Source organism: Arachis stenosperma, chromosome 1 (assembly GCF_014773155.1).
Source record: "Arachis stenosperma cultivar V10309 chromosome 1, arast.V10309.gnm1.PFL2, whole genome shotgun sequence".
Lineage (NCBI taxonomy): Eukaryota > Viridiplantae > Streptophyta > Magnoliopsida > Fabales > Fabaceae > Arachis > Arachis stenosperma.
The window spans coordinates 30,536,978-30,555,126 of NC_080377.1; the positions used below are offsets into that span (position 1 = coordinate 30,536,978).

The 18,149-nt window shown below is 36.0% G+C and overlaps 1 non-coding gene across 1 annotated transcript; it reads left to right on the forward strand.

The window, feature by feature from the left end:
* Positions 1-17,016: 17,016 nt before the first annotated feature.
* On the forward strand, positions 17,017-17,124 carry LOC130950635 (small nucleolar RNA R71). The gene has a single exon (XR_009073672.1). It is a non-coding gene; the product is annotated as a small nucleolar RNA R71 (small nucleolar RNA).
* Positions 17,125-18,149: the final 1,025 nt, after the last annotated feature.

Below are 18,149 nucleotides of genomic sequence, written 5' to 3' on the forward strand. Positions count from 1 at the left end.
TAACTGGCAGAAAGTAAAGAGAATGGGTAAGATAAGAAATGGAGAATTCATTGGGCTTAAAAGATGTTGCATTCTCCGGATCAAGTTCATTCTCATCTCTGCCTCAATCAATGCATTCATTGATCTCCTTGGCAATCTTAAGTGATTAGATTCCAATTCCTTGGCAATCCAATCTCTCTAAGCTTGAACAATTGCCCAATTCCTTGATTTAATTGCTCATGCGAAGAGATGAAGTGTGGTCACTGATTATACCACATGTATTTCCAAATCAAAGTATTGGGAGGATTACATGTCACTATATCTGCCCAGACCCCAATTTGGTCCAACATGAGAAAGCATTTCTAGCATGATCTCCTCATCCCTTTTCCAAGGCTCAGAGGAGATCCAATTACTCTTTTCCAAGACAACTAACCAATTGAATTAAGATCGAAAACTTTCTAGCAAATCAAGAGAAAAGAAAGAGGAAGAAGAATGAAAACTATAATTGATCCATCAAATTACAATAGAGCTCCCTAACCCAATGAAAGGGGTTTAGTTGTTCATAGCTCTGGAAATAGAGAATAGCAGAAAAGAATACATGCTTAGCTAAAAAGTGCAGAAAAGTAAATATACAGAGGGTAGTTCTCCAAAGTGCCAAGCTCCTCTATAGTTCAAAACTACTCCTATATATATTACTCTATTTGACCTTCTCGTGAGTTCTTCAAGTCTTGGATGTGGGCCTTAGATCTTGAGTTGAAGCAAGTACAATCTTCAGTGGACTCAGCTTGTAGAAAAGTGTGAGTTAGGCATGGGCGTTAGTTAGGACGTTAGTGGCGTTAACGCTAAGTGAAAATGTGGTTTCGAGAACGTTAGTGGCAATCACCTTTCTCACTAACGTTCCAACCCCAAAATGGTCCACGTTAACTTCAACGTTAGTGGCACTAATGTGACCACTAACGATCCTTCGCAATCGTTATTGGGAATCACCTTTTCCAATAACGTTGCATTGTGCCCCCTTTCCCCACGTTAGAGTTCACGTTAACTAGGTTAACGTGGCTCTTAACGTGGGCATGCCTAAGCTTCGAGAGCATTTGTGACACTTACCTTTGTCACTAACGCTCCAAACGCCCCTCCTCTCCATGTTAGAGTTCACGTTAACTAGGTTAACGTGGTAGTGAATGCCATCTCCAACGTTAGTGACAAAGGAGAGTGTCACTAACGTTGGCTCATCATGCTCAGCTCCATGTTAACGTTCACGTTAGTGGTCTTAACGTGACCACTAACGTGGGCAATGTTGGCTTGATCCAACGTTAGTGACAAAGGTGAGTGTCACTAACGTTGGCATTGTCTTTCCCTTCCACGTTAAGAGTTCACGTAAACTAAGTTAACGTGACTCTTAACGTGGCTAATTGCCAATTTGTAGCGTTAGTGGTGTTCACTTTTACCAATAACACTGGAACTTCCTTTTTTTCTACGTTAACTACTACGTTAACTTAGTTAACGTGGCAATTAACGTGGGCTTATGATGGCTTCGCAGGCATTATTGGCGATCACCTTTTCCATTAACGCTACAAGCTTGTCCCTATTCCACGTTAGTGGTCACGTTAACTAAGTTAACGTGACTGCTAACGTGGCTTATTCTTGTTTCCTTTGTCCTGAAATCAAGCAAATAAAGTGCATCAAAGCTCTAACCCAAGTCATGAGATTATGCATCATCAATTTGTCATTCAATCCTTGCAAAATCCTCATGAAATCATGTAAAATTCACAATAGTTTCTTGAATCAAGGTGTAAGTGTATTTTCATCCAAAACTTGCCTTATTTACTAAGAAAATGCATGAAACTACCCTAAAACAGTAAAGAAAAGGTAAGTGAAACTGGCCTAGATGCCCTGGCATCATTTGTGTTTCAGGTCCTTTTTCTTTTTTTTTTTTGCTCACCCTTATTTCACTGTTTAACACTTTTGTTTTTATTGACTCATTGTGGTTGAATTGCATCTTCTAATTTTCTTTTTTTGTCACTCAAGGGGTCACTTTCAAGTCTATTTTTTCCCTCATTCTGGATTTGATTTTTTTTGTTGATTTCCTTTGGGTTAGGCACACTTATTTCTGATAATAGTACCAACAACGGAAAACTGTATCATTTTATTTCATTGCAAAATATAGTCGCCAGATTAATCTTCAATTTTTCTTCATATTCAAAGGAGTGTAAAAATTAAGTTAATGTGTTTTTAGTGTGCAATTTTGGCCACTGCTTTTTTTTTGTGTTTCTCTGACTTTTGGGTTTTTTATCTTCTTGAATATTTAATTTATAAATACATAATCTGTATATTTCTTTTATGAAAGAGTTAGTAAGAAGCTTATATTTATTTGTCACTCTCTTTTGTTTATTTTTTTATTCCTTCAGTAAAGCTTTTTTTGGTTTTTATCTCTAATTATTTATGGGAAAACAATTTGTTTTCCTCCTTTTTTGAAATAAAATTAGTAAGAAGCTTATCCTTATTTGTTATTCTATTTTGTTTATTTTTGTATTCCTTGATTGAATCTTTTTATTTTACAAATACTCATCATTTATTGAATTTTTTTTTCTTTTTCTGTTATTGGTTATGAAGTGTTTATTTGTTGTTTAAAAATATTCTTTTGTCGCAGAAAAGAAATTTTTAACTTTAACAAAAAACCAGATATTTATTTTAGTTTCACTGATGATATTAAATCACTTTTTAATCTTTGGATTATTAATGCCATATTTCTTAATTTTGAGTCTTATATTTCTCAATTTCTAAAAGATATAATTTTATGCATTTGAATAATAAAATACTTTTGTTGTTAAAAGTGAAAAAACCTATTAAACTTATACGGTTCAATTCCAACTGCTGCCTTCCTTATTTTGTATCTTGAGAAGTCGTCACCTGTTTTCTTACAACTTTTTATTTTATTTTTTTCTGATTGTCTTTTTTTTTTGTCACAAGCAAATTAAGTTTCAAAGTCACCTTTGTGCCTTTTTTTTATGGTGTTCTCTTGAGAGTCAAATTTTTCTTTGTGCCTTATTTATATATAAGTGTACACCACTTATCATTGGGTTTTTATCCTATAATTATTTCAACCTTATTTCTTCTTGGGTATTGAACTAAATAATTAATTAGTGTTGTTGTTCTGTCTTTTTTTTTTCACCATTTGCTTCAAATCGGAGCTATTTATCTGTTATATTTCTAACTATTGAATGATACCATTTTAAGCAGTCAATTTCGAAAAACTAGTGTTAAAATAGTGAAAAATTCTTTAAAAATCTGTATGGTGTAATTTCAACCGCTGGGTTCCTTTATTTTATTCTTTGTTGTTTCTCTGATCTTTTGGTTTTTAATTTCTTGGGTACTGATTGTATCAATTTATATTTTGTTTCCCTCTTTTCTGACGTGTTATGAGTGATAGGCGTGATGGATGACGATTTACTTTTGATGGTCCGCTCTGGTGTTTACAGTGGCGGTGGTGGCATTACTAGGTATGACTCTTCATTCATATTATTCTATTTTTTTTATTTTTCATTTTATTTTTCACCTTTGTGACTTGATACGGTTCAATTTCAATTGCTGCCTTTCTCATTTTGTATGTTGAGAAGTCGTTACCTGTTTCCTTACTACTGTTTATTTTCTTTTTTTATGTTTTTCTGATGTTCTTTGTCACAACCAAATTGAGTGTCAAATTCACCTTTGTGCTTTTTTTTTGTCTTGAGAGTCAAAATTACCTTTGTTTCTTATTTATATAAAAGTGTACACCACTTGAGTTTTATTTGGATGGAAGCTATTTAAAATATTTTTTTGTTTTTTATCTCCTCTTTTTCAATTGTCAAGGAGCTGTTGGCTTGGAAAAAGGAGCTGTTTGATGAAGATAAGTGATATTTTTTCTTGCACACTTTTACTTAAATTATGTTTTTGTTTTGTTTCGTGTGCTTTTGCAATATTTTTTTCTGATATGGGAAAGTTCATAGGTGTATTAAAAACTATTAGAATATTGTTTTACGTAAAGTTTTTTGGACAATTTTTACGAATTTTGTCGAGTGACACATTTTTATTCACTTAATTCCAGAAATAATGTGGTCAATAGTGAAGAATGCTGTATAAATCGAACCAATGCATGTTCTCTCTGTAAGTTTCTCTAATTTCTGTAAGAAATAATTTTTTAAATTCATATGGTCCAATTTCAGCTGCTAGCTTCGTTAATTTGTATTTTGAAAAGTCGTGTGTTTTGTTACTATTCTTTATTTTGTTCTCTCTCTCTGTTCCTCTCATTTTTTAGTTTTTATCTGCTTCGTTCTTTTTTTTAGAGATAACCCTGTTTAATTGAAGTTTTTTTCTTTTTTTGTCTGTTATTGGTTATTTAGCTGTGGTTTTTTATTTTATTTTTGTCTTTTTATTGAAAGACAAATTAGGTAGAGGTTGCTAGGTGATATATATGTTTACGAAGTTTCTAGGCAAATTTTAACTGTGGTTGGTCGATTGGTTTCTGAGGTGGTTATCGGATTCAGATAGATGGCCCCGCAATTTTTTCCATCTATTTGGATCCTATAACCAGTTGAGATGCCAAATAATTTATTGAGTTTGTTATATGTCTGAACTTTCTTGATGAATATTTTTGGATGAAATTTACTTTTATTGCCACATTTGATTTGTGAAACATGTGCTTTTAAGTTGGTATTGTTGTTATTGTATATTTTTTTTGTAGGTGCCTTCCTATTTTCTTCAAAATGTATATGAATTTAGTCTTAGTTGAGTTGTAATTGTTTATCAAGCATTTATTTTATGAATGCATGTTTGTTTGCCTGTTTTCTGAACTAAGATTAGTAAGTGGTTATCTTTTTTTTTACTTACTCTGGATTACTCGAATTGAACTTGAGTTGTTCACATATTCATCTTTTTGAATTCTTACACACGAAAGAATTTAGAGTCAAATTTACCTTTGTACTGTTTTTTGTTTCCTTTATCTTGACAGTCAAATTTACCTTTGTGCCTTATTTATATACAAGTTTACACCACTTGAGTTTTATTTGGATGCTATTTAGAATACTTTTTTATTTTTTGCTCCTGTCTTCTTCAATTGTCAAGGAGCTGTTGATCTTGAAAATGAAGCTACTCGATGAAGTTAAGTGATAATTCTCCTCTACTTAATTTTACATAAATTATGTTTTTTTTTCTTTTATGTGGTTATACAATATTTTTTATTATGATATGTGGGAGTTCATAAGCATATTAAAAAATAATTAGAATATTGTTCTAGAAAAAGCTGTCAAAAAATTTTGAAAAAATTTGATGTGTGATACATTTTTATGAATGTATTTTCAGAAAGCATAAGTTGTCAACAGTAAAAAATCCTGTATAAATCGATTTGGTGCAGGTTTTCTCTTTATTCTTCTCTCATTTTTGTAAGAAATATTTTCTCCCAATTTGTAGGATCCAATTTTAGTTGTTTCATTCGTTAAGTTGTATTTTAAAAAGTTATGTGTTTTGTTACTATTATTTATTTTGTTCTTTGTTTGTTTTTCTCATGTTTAAGTTCTTATCTGCTTGGTTATTTATTTTAGAAAGACTCCTAATTTTTTAGTTTTTATTTTCACTATTGATACTAAATCAGTTTTTAATCTTTTTATTACGAATGTCATATTTCTTAATTTTAAAACTTATTTTTCTCAATCTTAAATGATATAATTTTATGCAATTAAATAATAAAAAAATTTTGGTGGAAAATTTGAAAAACCTATGAAAACCTATGAAATTCTATACGTTGAGATTCTATACATTGCAATTTCTCTTTTATATCAAGAAAAGATAAGCACTTGCTAATTTTTTTTTTGGTTTTGTTTGACATTCTTTTGAAATAAGATGAGTAAGTATTTATTTTTTTTATTATTCTATAGCGCTTGAGTTGTACTTCAATTTTTCACATATCTATTTTTTTAAATTATTCCACACAATGGAACTGAAGTCAAATTTATCTATCTACATTTTTTTGTTTTTTAGTTTTTTTTTGTTTTTTAGTTTTTTTTTCTTGTATGTTTTTGTAACTAGATTTTGTTTTAGATTTAGTTATTTATTTTTTTTTGTAATTTTGGCTACAATTGATTGAATTATTTCTTCATTCCTTGAGTATTGGTATTGTATTTAGAAGATGATGTTATGTGTGTCTTTTTATTTTAGTTAGTGGTGATTTTTGTTAAAAAAATATTTTATACTTCATAGATGATGATGTTGGCTTTATTAGAAAATCAGATTTTTGGTTTGTGATTTGATGCAATTCTTTATTTTCTTTTTTCTCTATTTTACTGATGTACTAGTTTTTATCTTCTTGGCTATTTATTTTAGAAATACACATTTTATTTTTTTTCTTTTCTGAAATAAAACTAGTAACAATATTAGGTTAATTTGTATTATTATTCACCAATTAAATTTTACATCGATATTATTTGGATTTAGTTATTTGTTTTTCTGAAATTTGGGATACAATTTTATTAATTTTTTTACAAAAATGTGATTTATAACAAAAAAGAGATAAGCACATGCTAATTTTTTTTCGATTTTGTTCGTCATTCAATTCTTTTGAAATAAGATGAGCAAGTGTTTATCTTTTTTTGGTTATCCTACAGTGCTTGAATTTGTACTTGAGTTGTTCACATATCCATTTTTTGTAATTCTCCCACACAAAGAAATTGAGAGCCAAATATATCTTTGAACCTTTTTTGTTTTTAGTTTTTTTTTCTTGTGTGTTATTGGTAACTAGATTTCGTTTGTATAATAATTAGATTATGAAAAATAATTAGTATACTGCTCTATAAAGTGCTGTTGGAAAATTTTAGAAAATGTTGATCAGTGATACATTTTTCTTTTAGTCCAATTTCAGATGCTAGCTTTCGTAAGTTGTTTTATGAAAAGTCGTCGTGTATTTTCTTACTATTATGCGTTTTGTTCTTTGTTTGATCCGCTCATTTTTAAGTTTTTATTTATTTGGTTTTTACTTTTAGAAATACTCCTTATTTATTTAATTTTTAATCCATAAATATTTTTGGCTGGAGATTTTGTTATAGTTGTCAGAAGATTAATTCAAACTTTTTTTTCCATTCCTTTTCATTGTCTTTGTTTGTTGAGTAATGAACATTGTGTTATAAGAATCAAATATTACAACTTCTCAGATTAGTCAGATGATTTCTTTGAAGTTTCCGAGGTTGGGATTATTGGATTGATCAGTTTGTTGGGTTGGTCAGACTACTTTTCAAGCAGCTTTAAGCTTATAAACCGATGGAGCTAATGAGATTCGTAATCTTGGAGTTTTCTGGAGAGTGGCCTGAGCAGTTGGACTATTTAGCTATCAAGCTTATGTTGATTCTTTTTTTGAGAAATTTGAGTATTTGATTTTGTTGTCATATCTTTGTAAATAAAATTAGTAGAAAATTTATCCCTATTTATTACTCTCTTTTGTTTATATCTTTATTCCTTGATTCTATTTCCTTTTTTCTTGGGCACAATTTTTTAACTTTATTGATGGCTACTTTGTTTTTTGGTATTTAACTACATAGATAATTAGCTTGTGTGTATCTTTATTGGGAATATGATATAATTTTTATTGGAAATCTAATAATATAGGAAGCCTAATAAAATAATGATGTCTATACTAGAAGGTGTCCTCATCTAAGTCTACCACTCTTGAATATATTCATAGGTTTTCATTTTATTTTGGTTCTCCCTTTTCTCTTTGTTACTTCATGTTCTTTTTGTTATCTTTCTCTTCTCTATCATCCTCTCTCTTGCTGTTAGCTCTCAATTTATATAGAGGATAACTTAGGGTTAATATAGCTTACTATTTATACACCTTATTTGTATATCAATTGTTGTTAGCTTAGGGCCTATATATATGATTATTTAGTGGGGCCCGTGGTGGACGAAATTGTAATCCTTAAAGTTGTACTCCTTGTACTTGTATAGAATTTAAAATTGGCACGTGTGATCATAACTCCGTTCAACTTAACCAGCAAGTGTACTGGGTCATCCAAGTAATACCTTACGTGAGTAAGGGTCGATCCCACAGAGATTGTTGGTATGAAGCAAGCTATGGTCACCTTGTAAATCTCAGTTAGGCAGATTCAATGGTTATGGGTTTCGAAAATTAATAATAAATAGAAAATAAAAAGGGATAGAAATACTTATGTACATCATTAGTGGGGATTTCAGATAGGCGTGTGGAGATGCTAGAATCTTTTCGAATCTCTACTTTCCTATTGCTTTCATCCAATCCTTCTTACTCCTTTCCATGGCAAGCTGTATGTAGGGCATCACCATCATCAATGGCTACTTTTAATCCTCTCGGGAAAATGGTCCTATGCGTTGTCACTGCACGGCTAATCGTCTGGAGGCATCACTCTTGGCAATGGCTACATCCCATCCTCTCAGTGAAAATGGTCCAAATTCTCTGTCACAGCACGGCTAATCATCTGTCGGTTCTCAATCAGGTTGGAGTAGAATCCCTTGATTCTTTTGCATTTGTCATCACGCCCAGCCTTCAGGAGTTCGAAGCTCGTCACAGTCATTCAATACCGGAATCCTACTCGGGATACCACAGTCAAGGTTAGACTTTCCGGATTCCTAGGATCCTACTCGGAATACCACAGACAAGGTTAGACTTTCTGGATCCCCATGAATGCCGCCATCTATCTAGCTTATACCACGAAGATTCTGTTGGGGAATCTAAGAGATATGTGCCCGGGCTAAGGTAGAACGGAAGTGGTTGTCAGTCACGCGTGTTCATAGGTGAGAATGATGATGAGTGTCACGGATCATCACATTCATCAAAGTGTTATGCAACGTATATCTTGGAATAAGAATAAAAGAGAATTGAATAAAAAGTAATAGTAATTGTATTGAAACTTGAGGTACAGCAGAGCTCCACACCCTTAATCTATGGTGTGCAGAAACTCCACCGTTAAAAATACATAAGTGAAAGGTTCAGGCATGGCCGAATGGCCAGCCCCCTGAATGATCAAAAGACCGAATGATCAAAGACTAAACAGTCAAAAGATTAAACTGTCAAAAGATGTCTAATACAATAGTAAATTATCCTATTTATACTAGACTAGCTACTAGGGTTTACATGAGTAAGTAATTGATGCATAAATCCACCTCCGGGGCCCACTTGGTGTATGCTTGGGCTGAGCTTGATCTATCCACGAGCTGAGGCTTTTCTTGGAGTTGAACTCCAAGTTATAACGTGTTTTGGGCGTTCAACTCCGGATCATGACGTGTTTCTGGCGTTTAACTCCAGACAGCAGCATGTACTTGGCGTTCAACGCCAATTTACGTCCTCAATTTCCGAATAAAGTATGGACTATTATATATTGCGGGAAAGCTCTAGATGTCTATTTTCCAACGCCGTTGAGAGCACGCCATTTGGAGTTCTGTAGCTCCAGAAAATCCATTTCGAGTGCAGGGAGGTCAGATTTCAACAGCATCAGCAGTCCTTTTGTCAGCCTTTTTCATAGTTTTGCTCAAGTCCCTCAATTTCAGCCAGAAATTACCTGAAATCACAGAAAAACACACAAACTCATAGTAAAATCCAGAAATGTGAATTTAACATAAAAACTAATGAAAACATCCCTAAAAGTAGCTTGAACTTACTAAAAACTACCTAAAAATAATGCCAAAAAGCGTATAAATTATCCGCTCATCACAACACCAAACTTAAATTGTTGCTTGTCCCCAAGCAACTGAAAATCAATTAGGATAAAAAGAAGAGAATATACTATAAATTCCAGAATATCAATGAGTATTAATTATAAATAGATGAGCGGGACTTGTAGCTTTTTGCTTCTGAACAGTTTTGGCATCTCACTTTTTCCTTTGAAGTTCAGAATGATTGGCTTCTCTAGGAACTTAGAATTTTGGATAGTGTTATTGACTTTCCTAGTTAAGCATGTTGATTCTTGAACACAGCTACTTATGAGTCTTGGCCGTGGCCCTAAGCACTTTGTTTTCCAGTATTACCATCGGATACATAAATACCACAGACACATAACTGGGTGAACCTTTTCAGATTGTGACTCAGCTTTGCTAAAGTCCCCAGTTAGAGGTGTCCAGAGCTCTTAAGCACACTCTTTTTGCTTTGGATCACGACTTTAACCACTCAGTCTCAAGCTTTTCACTTGGACCTTCATGACACAAGCACATGGTTAGAGACAGTTTGATTTAGCCGCTTAGGCCTAGATTTTATTTCCTTGGGCCCTCCTATCCATTGATGCTCAAAGCCTTGGATCCTTTTTACCCTTGCCTTTTGGTTTTAAGGGCTATTGGCTTTTTCTGCTTGCTTTTTCTTTTTCTTTCTATATTTTTTTTCGCCATATATATATATATTTTTTTTTTCTTTCGCAAGCTTTCTTTTTCACTGCTTTTTCTTGCTTCAAGAATCAATTTCATGATTTTTCAGATCATCAATAACATTTCTCCTTGTTCATCATTCTTTCAAGAGCCAACAATTTTAACATTCATAAACAACAAGATCAAAAGACATATGAACTGTTCAAGCATTCATTCAGAAAACAAAATTATTGTCACCACATCAATATAATTAAATTAAATTCAAGGATGAATTCGAAATTCATGTACTTCTTGTTCTTTTTGAATTAGAAACATTTTTCATTTAAAAAAGGTGAAGGATTAATGGAATTATTCATAGCTTTAAGACATAGTTACTGGTGCGCGAAATTGTGAACAATACTTTTCACAACTCTCATAATCCCCGGTCATGAACTCCAAAAACGTGGTAGTTCAATTCCATGGCATTACACAACTTCGCACAACTAACCAGCAAGTGCACTGGGTCGTCCAAGTAATACCTTACGTGAGTAAGGGTCGATCCCACGGAGATTGTTAGTATGAAGCAAGCTATGGTCATCTTGTAAATCTTAGTCAGGCAGACTCAAATGGATATGGTGATGAACGAAAATAACATAAAAGATAAAGATAGAGATACTTATGTAATTCATTGGTAGGAACTTCAGATAAGCGCATGAAGATGCCTTCCCTTCCGTCTCTCTGCTTTCCTACTGTCTTCATCCAATCCTTCTTACTCCTTTCCATGGCAAGCTCGTGTAGGGTTTCACCGTTGTCAATGGCTACCTCCCATCCTCTCAGTGAAAGCGATTGCATATGCTCTGTCACAGCATAGCGGAATTCAGCTGTCGGTTCTCGGTCAGGCCAGAATAATATCCATTGATACTTTTGCGTCTGTCACTAACGCCCCGCCTGCTAAGAGTTTGAAGCACGTCACAGTCATTCAGTCATTGAATCCTACTTAGAATACCACAGACAAGGTTAGACCTTCCGGATTCTCTTGAATGCTGCCATCAGTTCTCGCCTATACCACGAAGACTCTGATCTCACGGAATGGTTGGCTCGTTTGTCAGGCGAGCACTCGGTTGTCAGGCGATCAACCATGCATCGTGCAATCAGGAATCCAAGAGATATTCACTAGAGCCTTGGTTGCTTGTAGAACAAGAGTGGTTGTCAGTCACCTTGTTCATAAGTGAGAATGATGATGAGTGTCATGGATCATCACATTCATCAAGTTGAAGAACAAGTGATATCTTAGAACAAGAACAAGCGGAATTGAATGGAAGAATAATAGTAATTGCATTAATACTCGAGGTACAGCAGAGCTCCACACCTTAATCTATGGTGTGTAGAAACTCCACCGTTGAAAATACATAAGCATAAGGTCTAGGCATGGCCGAATGGCCAGCCTCCCAATGATCTAAGATAGCCTAAAACGAAGATAGCTACCAAAGTCTTCTAATACAATAGTAAAAGGTCCTACTTATAGATAACTAGTAGCCTAAGGTTTACAGAAATGAGTAAATGACATAAAAATCCACTTCCGGGCCCACTTGGTGTGTGCTTGGGCTGAGCAATGAAGCAATTTCGTGTAGAGACTCTTCTTGGAGTTAAACGCCAGCTTTTATGCCAGTTTGGGCGTTTAACTCCCATTTGGGTGCCAGTTCCAGCGTTTAACGCTGGGATTTCTTGAGGTGACTTTGAACGCCGGTTTGGGCCATCAAATCTTGGGCAAAGTATGGACTATCATATATTGCTGGAAAGCCCAAAATGTCTACTTTCCAAGGCCGTTGAGAGCGCGCCAATTGGGCTTCTGTAGCTCCAGAAAATCCACTTCGAGTGCAGGGAGGTCAGAATCCAACAGCATCTGCAGTCCTTTTCAGTCTCTGAATCAGATTTTTGCTCAGAACCTTCAATTTCAGCCAGAAAATACCTGAAATCACAGAAAAATACACAAACTCATAGTAAAGTCCAGAAAAGTGAATTTTAACTAAAAACTAATAAAAATTTACTAAAAACTCAACTAAAACTACCAAAAACATACTAAAAACAAAATCAAAAAGTGTATAAATTATCCGCTCATCACAACACCAAACTTAAATTGTTGCTTGTCCTCAAGCAACTGAAAATCAAATAAGATAAAAAGAAGAGAATATGCAATGAATTCCAAAAACATCTATGAAGATCAGTATTAATTAGATGAGCGGGGCTTTTAGCTTTTTGCCTCTGAACAGTTTTGGCATCTCACTCTATCCTTTGAAATTCAGAATGGTTGGCTTCTTTAGGAACTCAGAATCCAGATAGTGTTATTGATTCTCCTAGTTAAGTATGATGATTCTTGAACACAGCTACTTTATGAGTCTTGGCCGTGGCCCAAAGCACTCTGTCTTCCAGTATTACCACCGGATACATACATGCCACAGACACATAATTGGGTGAACCTTTTCAGATTGTGACTCAGCTTTGCTAAAGTCCCCAATTAGAGGTGTCCAGGGTTCTTAAGCACACTCTTTTTGCCTTGGATCACAACTTTATTCTTTCTTTTTCTTTCTTTTTCTTTTCTCTCTTTTTTTTTCGGTTTTCTTCTTTCTCTTTTTTCTTCTTTTTTTTTGTATTCACTGCTTTTTCTTGCTTCAAGAATCATTTTTAATGATTTTTCAAATCCTCAGTAACATGTCTCCTTTTTCATCATTCTTTCAAGAGCCAACCTTCATGAACCACAAATTCAAGATACATATTATAAAATTCAGAGAACAAGAGTATTGCCACCACATCAAAATAATTAAACTATTATAAAATTCAAAATTCATGCAATTCTTTCCTTTTTTCTCAATTAAGCACGTTTTTATTCAAGAAAGGTGATGGATTCATAGGACATTCATAACTTTAAGGCATAGACACTAATGATCACAAGACACAAACATGGATAAACATAAGCATAAAATTCGAAAAACAGAAGAGTAAAGAACAAGGAAATTAAAGAACGGGTCCACCTTAGTGATGGCGGCTCTTTCTTCCTCTTGAAGATCCTATGGAGTGCTTGAGCTCCTCAATGTCTCTTCCTTGTCTTTGTTGCTCCTCCCACATGATTCTTTGGTCTTCTCTAATTTCATGGAGGATGATGGAGTGTTCTTAATGCTCCACCCTTAGTTGTCCCATGTTGGAACTCAATTCTCCTAGGGAGGTGTTTAGTTGCTCCCAATAGTTTTGTGGAGGAAAGTGCATCCCTTGAGGTATCTCAGGGATCTCATGATGAGAGGGGTCTCTTGTGTGCTCCATCCTTTTCTTGGTGATGGGCTTGTCCTCATCAATGGGGGTGTCTCCTTCTATGTCAACTCCAACCGAATAACAGAGGTGACAAATGAGATGAGGAAAGGCTAGCCTTGCCAAGGTGGAAGACTTGTCTGCCACTTTATAGAGTTCTTGGGCTATAACCTCATGAACTTCCACTTCTTCTCCAATCATAATGCTATGAATCATGATGGCCCGGTCTAGAGTAACTTCGGACCGGTTGCTAGTGGGAATGATTGAGCGTTGGATGAACTCCAACCATCCTCTAGCCACGGGTTTGAGGTCATGCCTTCTCAATTGAACCGGCTTGCCTCTTGAATCTCTCTTCCATTGTGCGCCCTCTTCACATATGACTGTGAGGACTTGGTCCAACCTTTGATCAAAGTTGACCCTTCTTGTGTAAGGATGTTCATCTCCTTGCATCATAGGCAAGTTGAACGCTACCCTCACACTTTCCGGACTGAAATCCAAGTATTTCCCCCGAACCATAGTAAGATAATTCTTTGGATTCAGGTTCACACTTTGATCATGATTCTTGGTGATCCATGCATTGGCATAGAACTCTTGAACCATCAAGATTCCGACTTGTTGAATGGGGTTGGTAAGTACTTCCCAACCTCTTCTTCGGATCTCATGGCGGATCTCCGGATATTCACCCTTTTTGAGTGAAAAGGGGACCTCGGGGATCACCTTCTTCAAGGCCACAACTTCATAGAAGTGGTCTTGATGCACCCTTGAGATGAATCTATCCATCTCCCATGACTCGGAGGTGGAAGCTTTTGCCTTCCCTTTCCTCTTTCTAGAGGTTTCTCCGGCCTTGGATGCCATAAATGGTTATGGAAAAACAAAAAGCAATGCTTTTACCACACTAAACTTAAAAGGTTTGCTCGTCCTCGAGCAAAAGAAGAAAGAAGAGAGTAGAAGAAGAAGAAATGAGGGAGAAAGGGATGGCTTTGTATTCGGCCAAAGAAGGGGAGAAGTGGTGTTTAGGTTGTGTAAAAATGAAGGAATGAAGAAGGGTATTTATAGGAGAGAGGGGAGATGGAGTTCGGCCATTATGGGTGGGTTTGGGTGGGAAAGTGGTTTGAATTTGAATGGAAGGTTAGGTGGGGTTTTATGAAGGATGGATGTGAGTGGTGAAGAGAAAGATGGGATTTGATAGGTGAAGGGTTTTTGGGGAAGAGGTATTGAGGTGATTGGTGAATGGGGGAAGAAGAGAGAGAGTGGTGGTGGGGTAGGTGGGGTCCTGTGGAGTCCACAGATCCTGTGGTGTCAAGGAAAAGTCATCCCTGCACCAAATGTTGCTCAAAATCACGTTTTGAGCCATTTCTGGCGTTAAACGCCGGGCTGGTGCCCATTCCTGGCGTTTAACGCCAGGTTCTTGCCCTTTTCTGGCGTTTAACGCCAGTCTGGTGCCCTTTTCTGGCGTTAAACGCCCAGAATGGTGCCAGACTGGGCGTTAAACGCCCAACAGCTAGCCTCACCGGCGTTTAAACGCCAGCAACATCTTCCTCCAGGATGTGCTATTTTTCTTCCTGTTTTTCATTTTGTTTTTGCTTTTTTCATTGATTTTGTGACTTCTCATGATCATCAACCTACAAAAAAGATAAAATAACAAAAGAGAATAGTTAATTATAAAACATTGGGTTGCCTCCCAACAAGCGCTTCTTTAATGTCATTAGCTTGACAGAGGACTCTCATGGAGCCTCACAGATACTCAGACCTCCCAACACCAAACTTAGAGTTTGAATGTGGGGGTTCAACACCAAACTTAGAGTTTGGTTGTGGCCTCCCCACACCAAACTTAGAGTTTGACTGTGGGGGCTCTGTTTGGCTCTGTTTTGAGAGAAGCTCTTCATGCTTCTTCTCCATGGTGATAGAGGGATATCCTTGAGCCTTAAATACAAAGGATTTTTCATTCACTTGAATGATCAGTTCACCTCCATCAACATCAATCACAGCCTTTGCTGTGGCTAGGAAGGGTCTGCCAAGGATGATAGATTCATCCATGCACTTCCCAGTCTCTAGGACTATGAAATCAGTAGGGATGTAATGGTCTTCAATCTTAACCAAAACGTTCTCTACAAGTCCATAAGCTTGTTTTCTTGAGTTGTTTGCCATCTCTAGTGAGATTCTTGCAGCTTGCACCTCAAAGATCCCTAGCTTCTCCATTACAGAGAGAGGCATGAGGTTTACACTTGACCCTAAGTCACACAAGGCCTTCTTGAAGGTCATGGTGCCTATGGTACAAGGTATGGAAAACTTCCCAGGATCTTATCTCTTTTGAGGTAATTTCTGCCTAGACAAGTCATCCAGTTCTTTGGTGAGCAAAGGAGGTTCATCTTCCCAAGTCTCATTTCCAAATAACTTGTCATTTAGCTTCATGATTGCTCCAAGATATTTAGCAACTTGCTCTTCAGTGACATACTCATCCTCTTCAGAGGAAGAATACTCATCAGAGCTCATGAATGGCAGAAGTAATTCCAATGGAATCTCTATGGTCTCATTTTGAGCCTCAGATTCCCATGGTTCCTCATTGGGGAACTCAGAGGAGGTTGGTGCACGCCCATTGAGGTCTTCCTCAGTGGCGTCCACCTCCTCTCTTTCCTCTCCATATTCGGCCATGGTTATGGCTTTGCACTCTCCTTTTGGATTTTCTTCTGTGTTGCTTGGGAGAGTACTAGGAGGGAGTTCAGTAATTTTCTTGCTCAGCTGACCCACTTGTCCTTCCAAATTTCTGATGGAGGACCTTGTTTCATTCATGAAACTTTGAGTGGTTTTGATTAGATCAGAGACCATTGTTGCTAAGTCAGAGGTATTCTGCTTAGAACTCTCTGTCTGTTGCTGAGAAGATGATGGAAAAGGCTTGCCATTGCTAAACCTGTTTCTTCCACCATTATTGTTATTGAAACCTTGTTGAGGTCTCTCTTGATTCTTCCATGAGAAATTTGGATGATTTCTCCATGAAGAATTATAGGTGTTTCCATAGGGCTCTCCTAGGTAATTCACCTCTTCCATTGAAGGGTTCTCAGGATCATAGGCTTCTTCCTCAGATGAAGCATCCTTAGTACTGCCAGGTGCATTTTGCATTCCAGACAGACTTTGAGAAATCAAATTGACTTGTTGAGTCAATATCTTGTTCTGAGCCAGAATGGCATTCAGAGCATCAATCTCAAGAACTCCTTTCTTCTGATTAGTCCCATTGTTCACAGGATTCCTTTCAGAAGTGTACATGAATTGGTTATTTGCAACCATTTCAATGAGTTCCTGAGCCTCTGTCGGCGTCTTCTTCAGATGAAGAGATCCTCCAGCAGAGCTATCCAAAGACATCTTGGATAGTTCAAAGAGACCATCATAGAAAATACCTATGATGCTCCATTCAGAAAGCATGTCTGATGGACATTTTCTGATTAATTGTTTGTATCTTTCCCAAGCTTCATAGAGGGATTCTCCATCCTTCTGTCTGAAGGTTTGGACTTCCACTCTAAGCTTACTCCATTTTTGAGGTGGAAAGAACTTTGCCAAGAAGGCATTGACTAGCTTTTCCCAAGAGTCCAGGCTATCTTTAGGTTGTGAATCCAACCATATTCTAGCTCTGTCTCTTACAGCAAAAGGAATAGCATCAGTCTGTAGACCTCAGGGTCAACCCCATTAGTCTTGACTGTGTCACAGATTTGCAAGAACTCAGCTAAAAACTGATGAGGATCTTCCATTGGAAGTCCATGGAATTTGCAATTCTGTTGCATTAGAGAAACTAATTGAGGCTTAAGCTCAAAGTTGTTTGCTCCAATGGCAGGGATAGAGATGCTTCTCCCATAGAAGTTGGGAGTAGGTGCAGTAAGTCACCCAGCACCTTCCTTGCATTGTTGGCATTGTTGTTGTTTTCGGCTGCCATGTGTTCTTCTTCCTTGAAGAATTCGGTCAGGTCCTCTAAAGAGAGTTGTGCTTTGGCTTCTCTTAGCTTTCTCTTCAAGGTCCTTTCAGGTTCAGGGTCAGCTTCAACAAGAATGCCTTTGTCTCTGCTCCTGCTCATATGAAAGAGAAGAGAACAAGAAGATGTGGAATCCTCTATGTCACAGTATAGAGATTCCTTGAGGTGTCAGAGGAAAAGAAAAATAGAAGAAAGAAGGTAGAAGAATTCGAACTTGATGAGATAAAGTTCGAATTGTGCATTAAGAAGGAGTAGTACTCCATAAATAGAAGGATGTGAGAAGGAGGGAAGAGAATTTTCGAAAATTAATTAGAAAGATGTCAAAAACATTTTAAAAATTGATTGATAATTTTCGAAAATTGAAAGTGGAAAAGAAATCAAGTGATTTTTGAAAAAGATTTTGAAATTAGAAGTTAAAAAGATTTGATTGAAAACTGATTTTGAAAAAGATGTGATTAAAGAGATATGATTGAAAAGATTTGATTTAAAAACAATTTTAAAAGATATGTTTTGAAAACAATTTTTTAAAAGATTTAATTTTGAAAATCAATGACTTGTCTAACAAGAAAAGATATGATTCAAACAT